At 45.2% G+C, this 5,920-nt stretch overlaps 1 pseudogene across 1 annotated transcript in view; it reads right to left on the reverse strand.

Moving 5' to 3' along the window:
* Positions 1–2,792, reverse strand: part of LOC116374072 (paralemmin-1-like) — an 11,660-nt pseudogene extending 8,868 nt beyond the window's left edge. Inside the window, exon 1 of the transcript XR_004209899.1 lies at positions 2,265–2,792. The product of XR_004209899.1 is annotated as a paralemmin-1-like (transcript). The remainder of the gene's footprint in view (positions 1–2,264) is intronic.
* Between the last annotated feature and the right edge of the window lie 3,128 nt (positions 2,793–5,920).

Raw genomic sequence — 5,920 nt, forward strand, 5'->3', positions numbered from 1 at the left:
TTAGCCTAGTCCACCTGACCGTTTGAGAACTTAAGGCCTAGAATAAGCTATTCAACATACAGAGGCAGAGCATACTGTTTGTTTTCACATTTTCTGCAAGGGAGGAGACTCTCTGAGTGTCCTTCCTGTACTCAGGGCTGGGTTTAATGGAGGGTCTTACCCACTGCCTAAACAGCCTCCACTCTTCTGGGAAGGCTTCCACTAGAGGTTGGAACATTTCTGTGTGGACTTGCTTCCATTCAGCCACAAGAGCATTAGTGAGGTCTGGCTCGCAGTTGATGTTCCAAATCATCCTAAAGGTGTTGATGGAGCTGAGGTCAGAGCTAGATGCAGTACTAAGGGGACCTAGCCCAAACCATGAAAAACAGCCCCAGACCATTATTCCTCCTCCACCAAACTTTACAGTGGCACTATGCATTGGGGCAGGTAGCGTTCTCCTGGCATCCGCAAACCCAGATTTGTCGTTGGACTGCCAGATGGTGAAGTGTGATTCATCAATCCAGAGATGGCGTTTCCACTGCTCCAGAGTCCAATGGCAGCCAGCTTTACACCACTCCAGCCGACACTGGTGATCTTACGCTTCGATCACACCGACAGCGTCGTTGTGCAAAATAGTGTACAGCATCATCTGGAAATGTATGCAACAAAAGTTCAACATTCACCTTCTGCTACCATTTCTGTCAAGTAATCTACACATACAGCCGTGTCGGAGGAAACCGTTCAACTGGTGACCGGGGGTCAGCCTGCAGGCACCCGGCCCACCACAAGCAGTCAATAGGGTGTGATGAGCCAAGTAAAGCCTCCCCAGCCAAACCCTCGCCTAACCCGGACGACACTGGGCCAATTGGTGTGCCGTCCTATGGGGACTCCTGGCCACTGCCGGTTGTGGCTCAGCCTGGGAATGAACCTGGTTCTGTAGTAACACCTCTAGCACTGTGATGCAGTGCCTTAGACCGCTGCGGCCCTCGGGAGACCCATGGAAACCCATTTCATGAAGCTCCCGACCAACAGTTCTTGTGCTGACATTGCTTCCAGAGGCAGTTTGGAACTCGGTAGTGAGTGTGGCAACCAAGGCAGACTATTTTTACGTGCTACGCGCTTCAGCACTCTGCGGTCCCGTTCTGTGAGTTTGTGTGGCCAACCACTTCGCAGCTGAGCCGTTGTTGCTCCACGTTTCCACTTCATAATAACAGCACGTACAGTTGACCGGAGCAGCTCTAGCAGGGCAAGACATTTGACGAACTGACTCGTTGGAAGGTGGCCTATGACGGTGGCACGTTGAAAGTCACTGAGCTCTTCAGTAAGGCCATTCTACTGCCAATGTTTGTCTATGGAGATTGAATGGCGGTGTGCTCGATTTTATACACCTGTCAGCCACGGGTGTGGATGGAATAGCCAAATCCACTTAATTCACGGGGTGTCCACATACTTTTGTATATATAGTCTATATTGCCTCCCAATATTGTACAATGTGTGTCGCTTCATTAGCCTGGGCTATATTTGTTTGAATTCCAGACCAGATTGATCTCAGTTTGTTAGTGGTCAGTTTGTTAGTGTCAGAGTAGCCACTGATTTCGGTCATTTGAGTGGGTATTAGAAACGATTCCGCTAATGTCTTCTATCGTGTAAAGTATGTAGCATTGTATGAAATGCGTTTTTAAAAGGCAAACAAATATTCGGACCCTGCAAACAAGTGTTCCCCATGTTGTAGAAATCCTAAAAACGCCCCTGCTCAACTGTAGCCAACATTACAAATGTTATTATGGCTTTATTATAAAGGGGCTTTTTCTTCAACAGGAAACCTCGCATTGAATTGCATCTTGGTGGGATGGATTTGTTTACAGAAAATAATGGTGTGCCAGGAAGTGTGTGGGGCTAAAAAAGATTTCATATTCCGGCTATACCTGTACTGTATATTGTTTATTTATTTATGTAAGAGTGGTATTTATTATCATATTGTTATGTTCACATTATTGTCATGCATTTCCATGTATGCATTAACGGGATTTGTATCATTTATAATTACATTATGCCTGCATTAGAAAACACACATTATCTCTAATCTCGTTTTCCCTCTTTCTGCATCTCTCCCTCTGCTCCATCCCTCCATCCCCTTCTCTCCTCACCTCCATCCTTCATCGCTGTTCCGTGATGCTGAGGCAGTGGAGCGCTACGGATAGTCAACAAATTCGCGGAAATCAGGCCAAGTATAGTCGTGAGTCGACACTGCGTGTAACGAGCAGACAGACAGCCGGGCTACTTACCCAATAGCGGAGTCCTTTATCTTGTCACCGATGGCGTCTCTCTCCTTTGGCGTCTCTCTCATCCTAGCTTCATCCACACTGAATTAAAATAGCACTGCGACGGTTTCCTCTTCGTTCACTGTGTATGATTATAGTCTATGTTTACTGGCGTATAGCTTCAAAACAGTCGGGTTTCCTCCCCTCCTCTCCCTCCTCTCTCCCCTTCTCCTCCTCCTCTCTCCTCTCGCCTGCCACCCTTCCGTTGGCCGCTTGAGGAGTCGCGGGAACGCCCGAGCTGTGTGTGTGCGTGGTGTGTCGCGGGAGCTCGATCCGCTCAACACCAACAGAGAGAACAAGTTGGCCGTTATTTATCTTCGTTCCACGACATTACAGGAGTTCGTGGGTGAATTGGCGATTTTTGGAGAGATGAAAGCTCTCCTGGTCCCCTCAAAATTATGATTTGTCTCCTGTAGGCGACCTGTTTTGCAGAAAGGTTTGTGCTCTCACCAGCTGGCCTAACACACACAGAGAGAGAGGGGAGAGAGAGAGAGAGAGAGAGAGAGAGAGAGGGAGGGAGAGAGAGAGAGAGAGAGAGAGAGAGAGAGAAGAGAGAGAGAGAGAGAGAGAGAGAGGAGAGAGAAAGAGAGAGAGAGAGAGGAGAGAGAGAGAGAGAGAGAGAGAGAGGAGAGAGAGAGAGAGAGAGAGAGAAGTACGCCTTCCTCCCGAGATAAGGAGGCCCAGGGTGTGTTGTTGACTGATATGATATTGAGGCCTCTGGTTATAATTGGGGTCTGGGTATTGCAGACAGTCTGATAGGATATTGGAGCCTCTGGTTATAATTGGGGTCTGGGTATTGCAGACAGTCTGATAGGATATTGGAGCCTCTGGTTATAATTGGGGTCTGGGTATTGCCGACAGTCTGATATGATATTGAGGCCTCTGGTTATAATTGGGGTCTGGGTATTGCCGACAGTCTGATATGATATTGGAGCCTCTGGTTATAATTGGGGTCTGGGTATTGCAGACAGTCTGATAGGATATTGGAGCCTCTGGTTATAATTGGGGTCTGGGTATTGCCGACAGTCTGATAGGATATTGGAGCCTCTGGTTATAATTGGGGTCTGGGTATTGCCGACAGTCTGATATGATATTGAGGCCTCTGGTTATAATTGGGGTCTGGGTATTGCCGACAGTCTGATATGATATTGGAGCCTCTGGTTATAATTGGGGTCTGGGTATTGCCGACAGTCTGATAGGATATTGGAGCCTCTGGTTATAATTGGGGTCTGGGTATTGCCGACAGTCTGATAGGATATTAGAGCCTCTGGTTATAATTGGGTTCTGGGTATTGCCGACAGTCTGATAGGATATTGGAGCCTCTGGTTATAATTGGGGTCTGGGTATTGCAGACAGTCTGATAGGATATTGGAGCCTCTGGTTATAATTGGGGTCTGGGTATTGCCGACAGTCTGATAGGATATTGGAGCCTCTGGTTATAATTGGGGTCTGGGTATTGCCGACAGTCTGATATGATATTGAGGCCTCTGGTTATAATTGGGGTCTGGGTATTGCCGACAGTCTGATAGGATATTAGAGCCTCTGGTTATAATTGGGTTCTGGGTATTGCCGACAGTCTGATAGGATATTGGAGCCTCTGGTTATAATTGGGGTCTGGGTATTACCGACAGTCTGATAGGATATTAGAGCCTCTGGTTATAATTGAGTTCTGGGTATTGCCGACAGTCTGATAGGATATTGGAGCCTCTGGTTATAATTGGGGTCTGGGTATTGCCGACAGTCTGATAGGATATTGGAGCCTCTGGTTATAATTGGGGTCTGGGTATTGCCGACAGTCTGATAGGATATTGGAGCCTCTGGTTATAAATGGGGTCTGAGTCTAGCCGACAGTCTGACACGATAATGGGCCTCTGTTTCTAAATGGCTCTGGGTCTAGCCGACAGTCTGACACGATAATGGGCCTCTGTTTCTAAATGCGCTCTGGGTCTAGCCGACAGTCTGATGCAGACATACAGTATGATAACAATAGCTGCCAATGAGGCTCTACCACAAACACAATTAATTACATTTGAATGCTGATTCAGTCAGGAAACAGAGTTCAAAAGACATTAAAGGTCCCGAACAGTCATTCTGAAATGTACCTTTTCTCTCATGGCTAACTACCAGGAAGTTTGAAAAGATAGGCTGAGTGGGCAGGGAGCTTATATTCAGGAGCTCACCTTGACTGACAGCTCTTTGAAACACCTATGTCAAGCAACTTGGATACAGTGACCAGTGTTGCACAAAGCAACTCAAACAACATTGAAATTGGATCAATTTCATCATGAGGCCAATGGTAACTTTAAAACAGTTAAAGGGCTGTAATTGGTGAAAACTGAGGATGGATCAACAACATTGTAGTTACTCCACAACACTAACCTAAATGACAGAGTGAAAAGAAGGAAGCCTTTCACTTTTTGTCCTGAATACAAAGTGTTATGTTTGGGGCAAATCCAATACAACACATTACTGAGTACAACACTCCATATTTTCAAGCATAGTGGTGGCTGCATCATGCTATGGGTATGCTTGTAATTGTTAAGGTCTGGGGAGTTTTTCAGGACAAAAAAATAATGGAATGGAGCATAGCACAGGAAAAATCCTAGAGGAAAACCAGGTTCAGTTTACTTTCCATCAGACAGCAGAACAATAACCTAAAACACAAGGCCAAATCTACGCTTGAGTTGCTGACCAAGAAGACAGTGAATGTTCCTGAGTGACCAAGTTAATGTTTTGACTTAAATCTACTGGAAGAATCTATGGCAAGACCTGACAATGGTTGTCAGTAATGATCAAAAACCAATTTTACAGAGCTTGAAGAATTTTGAAAAGATTAACTGGCAAATGTTGCACAATCCAGGTGTGGAAATCTCTTAATCGCTGTCAAATGTGCTTCTACAAAGTATTGACTCAGGGTTGTGAATACATATATAATTATATAATTTGAAATAAATGTACAACAATTTCAAAAAACATGTTTTCACTTTGTCACTATGGGGTATTGTGTGTAGATGGGTGAGAGAAATATCTATTTAATCCATTTAGAATTCAGTCTGTAAGTGTAACACAACGAAATGGGGAAAAAGTCCAGGGGTATGAATACTTTCTGAAGGCACTGTTCATGTAGATTGGTTCAGTTGGTGAAGTCCACCATCTACTGGCCATAACATATTTATTGTGGCATGTGGTATCCTGTGGTCAGAAGGGGGCATTTGTGTTCTGCATATGGTTCATAGACGGAGAAGAGGAGAGGAGGGGACAGGGAAGAGATGAAAGGATGAAGAGGATGCCTCTAGCCATTAGCAGCTGTAAATTGGGACACACATTTATAAAGACACTCAGACCCAGGCGCTCTAAACATATTTCATTAATTTACTTCTGTATTTATTCATGTAAACAGAAACAAATGAAAAGTAGCCCTACTACATGTACAGGCAGAAGATATCAATAGAGCTACTGATTGCTCTGGTATTTCTGGTGACCAGGCTGGATTTACAGAGAAAACAGGTAGAGATAGAATCATATGTTTAGTGCTGATAGGTTGGAGTCTTCTCTGTTGTCTGTAGGTTAGTGTTGATAGGTTGGAGTCTTCTCTGTTGTCTGCAGGCTAGTGCTGATAG

Source organism: Oncorhynchus kisutch, linkage group LG5, assembly GCF_002021735.2.
Source record: "Oncorhynchus kisutch isolate 150728-3 linkage group LG5, Okis_V2, whole genome shotgun sequence".
Taxonomy (NCBI): domain Eukaryota; kingdom Metazoa; phylum Chordata; class Actinopteri; order Salmoniformes; family Salmonidae; genus Oncorhynchus; species Oncorhynchus kisutch.